Consider the following 10,014-nt stretch of genomic DNA (forward strand, 5'->3'; position numbering starts at 1 on the left):
GAGGTGTTTTTGCATTTCAGGCCTGAAGATTACAGAAAACCCCCCCCCAAAAAACACGATCAATTTTCTGAATGCCGACACCCCTAGAGAATAAAATGGCGCTAGTTCCAATTTGTCTTATAATATAACAGCTAAGGTCTAGTAAATGCAAAATTTCAGTACAAAAATACACCAAAGTTCATTTTAGGGCACAGAAACTTAATAAAATATAAAAAGATGAGGTCACACGGAGTACATAGATACCCAACATGTCAAACCTTTAAATTCCTGGACGGCCGTGAAATGGCAACAAACTTCAGTACCTGATATTTTATATAGGCAACTTTTAAAAGATGGTCTTCAGTTTGGTGTTACAGGGAGGTCTGGTGCTCGAAATATTGCTCCCTTCGGCGATATGTAACATGTATCGCAAGCAGTATTATCACGCGTAGGTGTGACGACACATCCGTTTATGTTTGCGCATGCATATATGTGGGGTCAAATATTTATTGGCGGAAATTTTAAATTTAACCCCCCCCCCCCAATATTACATAGGCCCTATGTGTGGGGTTTTTTTTTTTTTTTTTTTTTGACAGGTTCTCTTTTAATGAGAAATCCGGGGTCTTACAGACCCCCACATGGGGTGTGTGTGTGTGGGAGCAGTGAGGCTGCAGCCGCCCGAATGTTTCCGTCTTACAGTCAGGCTTCTGCTTGTCAGATTTACACCCAACCCTCTTGGACATAAAATCGCATGTTAAGTCGCAGCCCATTGTTTTGCATGGGACCTGTTCAGATCCGTGCAACTTAGTCGTAAAGATTTTTGAAAAGATGCGTGCCCTACTTTGATGTGACTTGGTGCCAGAGAGTGTAAAGTCACGCTCAGTCATACTGGAAGTCATGTGACTTTGGAGTCACACAAGTGTTAATGGAGCTTTAGGCTTTTACAGTAAAACCTGGAAGCTGATTGGTTACTATGTCGATCTGCATCAGATGCTGCACTCTTCAGTTTTAGTAAATCTCCCCCTTTTTGGATTTGTTGGGTATGTGAAGAGCGAGTGTCGTCGTCCTCCTGTGTTCACAAAGCAGCTGCTCGGCACGGGGACCCTGCGATAAGCCTGCGATAATCGTATCTGGAGTGTCTATATGGCCATTTGCAGCTTCCGCCGCGATCGGTCAGGTATGACACTCGCTAACAATTGGTCCAAGCAAGACTTCAGGCGGAGCGCCGCAGCTGCTGACTTTTAATAATCGGACATTTAGCTGTCCAGCAAGGGAACGAAGCCCCGCTTGTCCCACCCCCCCCCGACCCCCTCCTCCTCTCCTCCTCTCTGCAGCGCCGGTATTGTAGGTGTGGGCGCCACAGCCGGGCACCCACTGCGCATGCACGAGCCGCGCGCCGTGACTGGCTGGGCAATCATCTGGGACCTGTGATGTCTCCCAGATGATTGCCGAGAGGGAGGGGGGGAGAGATGATCTCCCTTCCGGTGGGAGCTGAGAGGGGCCCCCCCCCCCCCCCCCAAAAAAATAAACCTGCCAAATGTGGCATGTCAGGGGGTCACCTTCCCCTGACATGGAAGTTCCATTTTTGGGTGGAACTCCACTTTAAAGTGATTGTAAGGGTTTGTTTAAAAAAAAAAAAAAAAAAGCCATACTTGCCTCCACCATGCAGCTCGTTTTGCACAGAGTGGCCCTGAACCTCGTCTTCCGGTGGCTCCTCAACCCCCCCCCCCCTCCATCAGATAACCCCCTAGGAGATTCTCCTGAGGGGGATTACCTTGCGGAGCGCTCCCAAGTCCACCTAAAGCGCCTGAAATACTCCTCCAGTGTCTAAGGGAACCCGGCAGTGAAGTATTAGGGCTTCGTGACGGGTCCCTACTGAGCATGCGCGAGGCTCTGCTGCGCTCTTGCTGGCACGGCGGGGGAAGGAGGAGGGAGCCGAGCTGCTGATGTAATTTGCTGCGGCTCGGTCTCCCGGAAGTGGGGACAGGGTACCTGTCAAAGATGGGATATCTGCTTCCCCCCCCCCCCCCCCCCAAAATGTGGCACCGGAGGGGGAAAGGAGACAAATAAGCCGACGTTCCGCTTTACTGTATAAAATGCATGAAGATAAAATAACTCTCGGCCTTTACAATCCCTCTAAAATCTGGAGCTCTCCTATTACTTTGTAGGCTCAGATATGGTGGCCTGGGAGCGGAGAGGAAGTGTGGAAATCTCCAGACCTGCTAGATGGAGGTTTTAGTTTTAGTTTTTATTCTGAAATGTGTGTTCAGTATATGAAGAATCCTCTGAAGTGTGAATGATGTGATCAGATACTGGGAGATGAAGATCTTCTTCTCTGCAGTCTCATCTTTGGACTAAACCATGGTATGACCTCTGAGCACACAGAAGGAAAATGTGTTTTTGTTGCCAGTAAAAGATGACTCAGCTATTTCACTAGTTGTCTAAGTTCCCATCATTGGTTTTGGTGTGCAGCTTGGTATGACTAGAGAGGAGATCTCTGCCAGTTGTAGAGTGGTGAATGGAATCTGGGTCCATCAGTGACGGCCCTCCTGGTGTTCTCATACCACCTGGATTGGTACAATGGTAGAAGAACTTAACAGGTTTGCCGGGACATTGATAAACTTCACTATGCAAGGAGTGCTTCTGATGTTCATTATTGCCTCCTGGAAAAATCCCACATATCACACATACTTCAAAAGTTCTCTCTCCTTCGCATGACCACCTCTTTTCCCCAAAAGTTGCCATCTTAAAGGATAAGTTCACATTAAAAAAAAAAAAAAAAAAAAAGCATTTTTTTATTTTAGCCTGTAATGCTTTGCACTGTTGATCAGCAGATCGATCTTGCCATGCATGTCTCCTACAGATCTGTCAGTGTATATGTCAGCACATCTGTGCATTAAAAAAAAAAAAAAAATTTTTATATAATCTTACAAAACATTTCAAACTAGGGGTGCGCCAAATGGACATTTTGGTGCCGATACTGAAAATGAAGGATGCACTAGGCCGAAAACCAATACCGAAAATTTAGTTTTTAAAAAAAATATTTTATAATGAGTTTTATATGTAATTGTATTATAATTCAACTTTTTTATTTAATATCAATTTAAATTAATATGAATTTGTTTACCGTTATTGGCACCTTTAGTGCAAGAAAGGGTTAGAGACTGCAGACTGCATTTTTCTTGACCTCTCTTGTATCATGTCTGCATTCTCTTAAATTTAAACACATGGCTAATAGTATTAGCAAAATTTCCATTCAATGCACCTCTAGCAGACATGATGCAGGAGATGGTCAGAGACTGCGGACAGGATGCAGGAGATGGTCAGAGACTGCGGACAGGATGCAGGAGATGGTCAGAGACTGCGGACAGGATGCAGGAGATGGTCAGAGACTGCGGACAGGATGCAGGAGATGGTCAGAGACTGCAGACAGGATGCAGGAGATGGTCAGAGACTGCGGACAGGATGCAGGAGATGGTCAGACTGCGGACAGGATGCAGGAGATGGTCAGAGACTGCGGACAGGATGCAGGAGATGGTCAGAGACTGCGGACAGGATGCAGGAGATGGTCAGAGACTGCGGACAGGATGCAGGAGATGGTCAGAGACTGCGGACAGGATGCAGGAGATGGTCAGACTGCGGACAGGATGCAGGAGATGGTCAGAGACTGCGGACAGGATGCAGGAGATGGTCAGAGACTGCGGACAGGATGCAGGAGATGGTCAGAGACTGCGGACAGGATGCAGGAGATGGTCAGAGACTGCGGACAGGATGCAGGAGATGGTCAGAGACTGCGGACATGGGGCAGGAGATCAGTGCAGCCTCACCAAGGCCCCGTCATTCCCCATTTTACTTTTTTTTTTTATCTCCCAATCCCTCCTCTGCATTTGAAAGTATTCAAAACGTCAAGATCGATTATTTTGAATACTTTATTTTTTAAAACTGGCGCCTTTTAAGATGCTGTTAATCCGGGAAGTGATGTCATGACTTTGCTTCCGGAGTACTAGATCCGAGAACCAAACGAAGCATTGGCTTTGTTCAGGTTTTTGGCCAGCCTGCGGATGTACTGGCTGGTTGCTCGGGCCTCCCGGTGGGACAGTAATGCCCGGGTGGGGGATGTCCCCTCCCGCTGCTTGTAGTAATGCTGAGTGGCTGCTGAGCTACATCAGTTGTTACAATAAAGCTGACCATCCGCACTAAAGAACAGTACCGGGGTGATGCCTGCAGCTGTATATCATCCTGGTGAAACCCCTTGAAGTAATATCGGTCAGTTTTTTTTGTTACTGATACTTCTCAAGTGAGTATCAGCCGCACTGATAATTAGGGATCGACCAATACACTACAAGCTGACGGCCACAAAGGATGTCAGGGGTTGTAGTTCATTCACACCCAGAGCTCTGAAAGATTTACGTGGCTGTGTGGGGGCGGAGCCACGCACAGCTGCGCTCATTTAAAAAAGTGACAGCTAATGTGGGGAACTTCTCCCTCTACTGCTGTCACAGGAAGGGGCGTGAATTGGGCTGCAGCATTTGGGATCATGTTACATGTTCTCAAAGGTGAACTTTTACCTTTTTAAGCCAGTCATAGAAGTTTTGCATATCAGCTGGCCAAGATTCGAGCCATGTATGGGCCGGCTGAATGTGCTCAAGGCGCACTATCGACCAGCCTGCTGGATTTGACATGCAATTTATGTTTTGGTTTTGCTAGTGGATGATTTGGCTCCTAGCAATAATTGTCATCTTCTCCCGGTGGAGACGGTTTCCCCTGCCGGGGACAATACAATAGCTCCATGGTAGGGATTCCCATCGAAGTGTTGATGGGGGGAATCGAGTGAATTTCTTTCCTGCCACCTGTGACTGCGGACAGGAAATGAGATCAGTCTATGGGCCGGTCTTGGCCCCTCACATGGGGTGGATTCTGTTCTGATCTGCAGGAAATCCACTCAAAGATCCCCTGTTGGATCAGGTAGATGACACATCTGTATCCTCCTAGTTTCTGTAGAGTGGCTACAAACCCATCCCCCTCCTCTATGTGCAGCCCATGTCCGTTTACACCCGAAAACCATTCGATCCACCTAAATGGAAGAGGGATCCCTTCCCCTATATCTTTCCTTTTTTCAGGCCCAGAAGTTGGCGGATGTAAACACACAAATCCGTTTCCACGCCTCCGTCTATAGGCATGCTTGGACCTTCCAATCAGGTCCACCTGAAAAACTTGACAGGCAGATCGAATCGGATGGTCCTAATCCAATCTATTACTGATGTTCAGATTTCAATATGGATCTTGTTGTGATGGTGATCCCACCTCAAACCACTTCACTGCCGGCTGATGTCTGTTATGCCCGTCGTTTACAGGTAGAGCAAAAAGGTGTCTCCAATATGCTTGGCTGAACCTTGTCTTGGCTGTACATGAGATGGGACTGGACTGAAAGTGGTTCTAAATTGAAAACCTTTTTTTTTTTTTTTTTTTTTTACCTTAAAACCTTTACCTTGAGGCAGGGAAGACATTGGCATTCACTGTGCATTAGAGGTTGTAAAGCCACTTATGATCATACCGTCCCATCTGTTACCCTTATGTGCCCCACTGTATGTGCTGTATAAATAATACCTTATTTCAGAGAGCCTCCTGGCGCTCACGTGACTGCTCACCGCTCTCCTCTCCCGGTCTGACAGCTACAGCAGGAGGGGCTGAACTCCTGAGCCAGCCAGGAGGAGGAGAGGAGGGCGATCACGTGAGCGCTAAGTGGTGCTCAGAAATAAGTTATCAATCTGCATTATTTTTTTTTTTTTATTATACAGCACATACAGTGGTTACGTATCGTTATCTAAAACTGGGGATTGTATGAACTTAACGTTTTTTAGCAGCAGGAAGGGGCGGGGAGCAGAGCGCCATGGTCACTAGCTGACGGGCGGTGGGGAGGAAAGGACAGAGGAGAGACGGCAGATGATGAAGGCCCGTAAACTGACCATGGTGTCAGGGCTCAGCAGTCACTCTGTGCACCCCTCCCCCAAATACTTACCTGAGTCCCATCACAATCCAGGGATGTGCATGAGAGACTCGGCTCTCTGAGGATTCTCCTTAATTGGCTGAGACAGCTCCTGCTGTTGTCAATCATAGCCAGTGAGCCAATGAGGAGAGCAGGGTTGGGGCCGAGCCACTGCTGTCTCTGAACGGACATGCAGAGCCGCTGCTCGGGAGCCCCCATTGCAAGCTGCTTCCTATTGGGGCACTAGGCGGGAAGGAGGAGCCAGGAGCTAATTCCACTTTGCATTTTGTTACCCAAAAAAAAAAGTCCTGTTCTCTTAAAGCAGTGGTCTCCAAACTGCGGCCCTTTGCTTGCTTTTATCTGGCCCTTGGGTAATGGGACGTTATTCCTCTCACTGATACCACCAAAAGGACACAATTCCTCCATGTGACACCAGTGGTGGGGCACAATTCCTCACTGTCACCAACAATGGGGCAGAATGTCTTTAATTGATACCAATGATGGGACTCCAGTCCAACTGACCCCAGCAGGGGGGCACTATACCTTCCACTGACCAACAATGGGGCACAAGTCCTCCCAATGACCCCAAAAATGGGGCGTTGTGAACCCACACTGGAGGCCAAGGTATTTTCTACTCACACTGGCCCTATTTCTGGCCGCTAAAGTCTGAAAGACCATAAACTGGCCCTTTGTTTAGAAAGTTTGGAGACCCCCCCCCCGCCTCAAAGCATGAGTAACAGCATGGTGCCTGTGCTGTGCAATCTGGCCCCTTGTCTAACCTAAAATACCTGCCTGTAAACCAGGGTGGATAAAAATCAAGGTTTGTTTAAAAAAAAAAAAAAATCAGATTTCTTTAATTGATTTTGGTGTTAAATAATTAACGGGTACATCTGTGGATAAATCTCCATTACAAAAAAACAATAGCCCAACGGGGTCATCTAGTAATTGTAATTCCTCAATAGAGGAACAAACTCGCTCAGTAGGTATGGCAGGATGTGGGCCACGTAGGGACCAGCCACTGTAGGTCATAGTGCAATAGGCAGTGGATATACAAGAGACGCACGCGCTCAGTCTCAACCAGTGGAAAACAAAACTATTTTTTACATTTATTTTAATAAAATGCTTTTGTAATAAAAATGTGTCTAAAGATGGTTTTCCATTTTAAAGTACATTAATAATTTAGTTCAGCGTGAAATGGAGCTTAGTTATGTAGTTTAGTTTAAGGCTGTATATTCTGCGATATTTACATTTTTTTTTGGTAAACTCATTTAATGAATCCAAGCTGAGATAACATGCACTGCATTGATGCATTCACACAATGTCACAGTGACCAGGAGATAAAACAAAGTTCAGGAATATTCCTTTATCCCATTGTTTTGCAAATCTATGTACACTACAAACTGTATGACTGAATCGGTTCTGATATCGCCATTTTACTAACCTGACAGCTAATTATTCTAAATAGGAAACCTTCATTTTGTTTACAAATATTAAAGAGTCTAACTACGAGCAAGAATAAGTCCTTACATATAAAGAGCACCTGTCATTTCAGATCCATCGTGGCAGCGCTTTTTTAGGGAACGTCCATTCACCTGCTCCCGCCACGTCCCTCACCTTATGTCACTGCCACATCACCAGCCGTCCCATTAAAGTGAACGGGAAGGTCAGGGGGCCGAGAGCGGCTCAGAGGAGGGGCCGAGAGCGGCTCAGAGGAGGGGCCGAGAGCGGCTCAGAGGAGGGGCCGAGAGCGGCTCAGAGGAGGGGCCGAGAGCGGCTCAGAGGAGGGGCCGAGAGCGGCTCAGAGGAGGGGCCGAGAGCGGCTCAGAGGAGGGGCCGAGAGCGGCTCAGATATGACAGTTGCTATTTAAAAATTGTGATTTAAATCAAGCCTTTTTACTAGTGATTTATTTGACTGTATTTAAATCAAATCCACCCTGCTGTAAACTGACCACGGTTTATTATGGCGGCTGAGCCCTGACACCGTGGTCGATTTACTGCCTCTGTCTGCAGCTCTCCTCTGCCCCCCCCAACCTGTCAGCTTGTGACGGTGCTGCTCGGCTCCATGCCCCTTCCTGCTTCTTTCATTTGTAATATATTCATAATCCTCTATTTTAATAAAATTCTGTGCCCCAGTGCGTGTTTTATAAAAAGTAGCTGATTTGTACTTTATTTCAGGGCCCCTCCCAGCGCTCACGTGGTTTCTCGCCTCTCTCCGGCTGACATCATTGGGAGTTCTCAGCCCCTCCTACTGTAGCTGTCAGACTGGGAGAGGAGAGCGGCGAGCAGTCACGTGAGCGCTGGGAGGCTCTCTGATAGAAGGTACAAATCAGCTTTTTTTTTTTTTTTTTTTATAAAACTCTTACATAAGGTTATTAAATAGAGTTGTATGTTCCTGACCAAGTGCATTTACAGTCACTTGAAGTTTGGTGTGGATGATTTTTGCAGAACAATATCCTTGTTGTCACTTTAAGGATTTATAAGCTTTTTGTGTTGCTTTAAATTCCGCTTTTTAAAGGCAGGAATTATTCAGCAGATTGTACTTCACCTTTATGCTGCCGTTTCTTGTCCGTGGTCCTTCGGTACTTTTTTTCTTTTTGGTGTGTGGTGTTTTTTTTTTTTTTTTTTTTTTTTTTTTTATACAAATGAAACTTCAAAGCCCCTTTTTTATAAAAGGGAAGAACGTTTACTTTCCTGTCACACACCTTTAGACTGGTATTTTGTTTGTGAAATGCTTCATTTAAACTACTACTTATTGTCACGCCTGCCTTTTTAAAAAGAGAAGAGAACAGCGTGGGAGCGAACGTTCAAAGACACGTCGAGCTGGTTTTATTAAACAAAGCCGTGTCTTGAGGTCTTCCGAATTGTGACTTTCTGCTGATTGTTGCATCATCCTGGAAGCAGATTTGTGGTTCAATATTGTGACGATCTGACGATCGCGTGCTCTGTGCGTTTACAACCTGAAGTTGGGGTCTCCAGCATGAAGGGGTTTATTCATCGTGTGGAGGGATTCGTGGTCCGGGCCCTCGTCAAATAGTTGCAGGCTCAGTATTTTAGAAAACGGCTTTTTATAGGATGAAAAGTGTTGAAATACTGATGTGTTGCGTAAACGGTAGAAATTTCTATTTGTGAAAGTGCTGCTTTGAGTTTAACCGCTTCCCGACCTCCTCGCGCAGATATACTGCGGCAGAAGGGCACAGAGGCAGAATTGCGTACCTGTGGACTCTATATCCACGGATACCCGCGATCGTCTCATGGAGAGGAAAAACGGGGGGAAAATGCTGATGTAAACAAGCATTTCCCCATTCTGCCTAGTGACAGGACACAGATCACAGCTAAAAGTGTCCGCCATAATATCGCAGTCACGCTAAAAATCGCTGATTGCCGCCATTACTAATAAAAAAAAAATTAAAAAAATAAAAATGGTATAAAACTAGCCCCTAGTTTGTAAATGCTATAACTTTTGCGCAAACAATCAATTGCTTATTGCTTGGTGTGGGTTTTTTTTTTTTTTTTTTTTTTTTTTCTTCCCACCGCAGAGGTGATCAAATGCCACCAAAAGAAAGCTCTAATTGTGGGGGGGGAAAAGGACATCAATCTTGTTTGGGAGCCACGTCGCACGACCGCGCAATTGTTAAAGCGACGCCGAATCGCAAAAAGTGCTCTGGTCTTTGGCCAGCCACATGGCCCGGGGCTGAAGTGGTTAAAGGGGTTGTAAAGTCTAAACCTATTTTTTTTTTTTACCTTAATGCTTTACTTGCATTAAGGTAAATGTTTAGGTGGCTCCCAGTGCTGTTAATGAAAGCCGGTGACCATGGAGCAGGTTGACTCGGGTGTGAGCCCCCCTCAGTTCCCATGGGGGGGGGCACCGGACAGAAGGGGGCTCGGAGCGCCTGCGGGAGGGACTCAAAGAGGAGGTACCCGGCCAGTCTTTGCAATTTCATCGCACAGAATAGCTAAGTATAGAATTTATCTTTTTTTACAAACCTATTTAAAGTGGTTGTAAAGGCAGAAGATGCATTCTATGCATCAAGATAAAAAGCCTTCTGTGT

Source organism: Aquarana catesbeiana, linkage group LG11, assembly GCF_042186555.1.
Source record: "Aquarana catesbeiana isolate 2022-GZ linkage group LG11, ASM4218655v1, whole genome shotgun sequence".
NCBI lineage: Eukaryota > Metazoa > Chordata > Amphibia > Anura > Ranidae > Aquarana > Aquarana catesbeiana.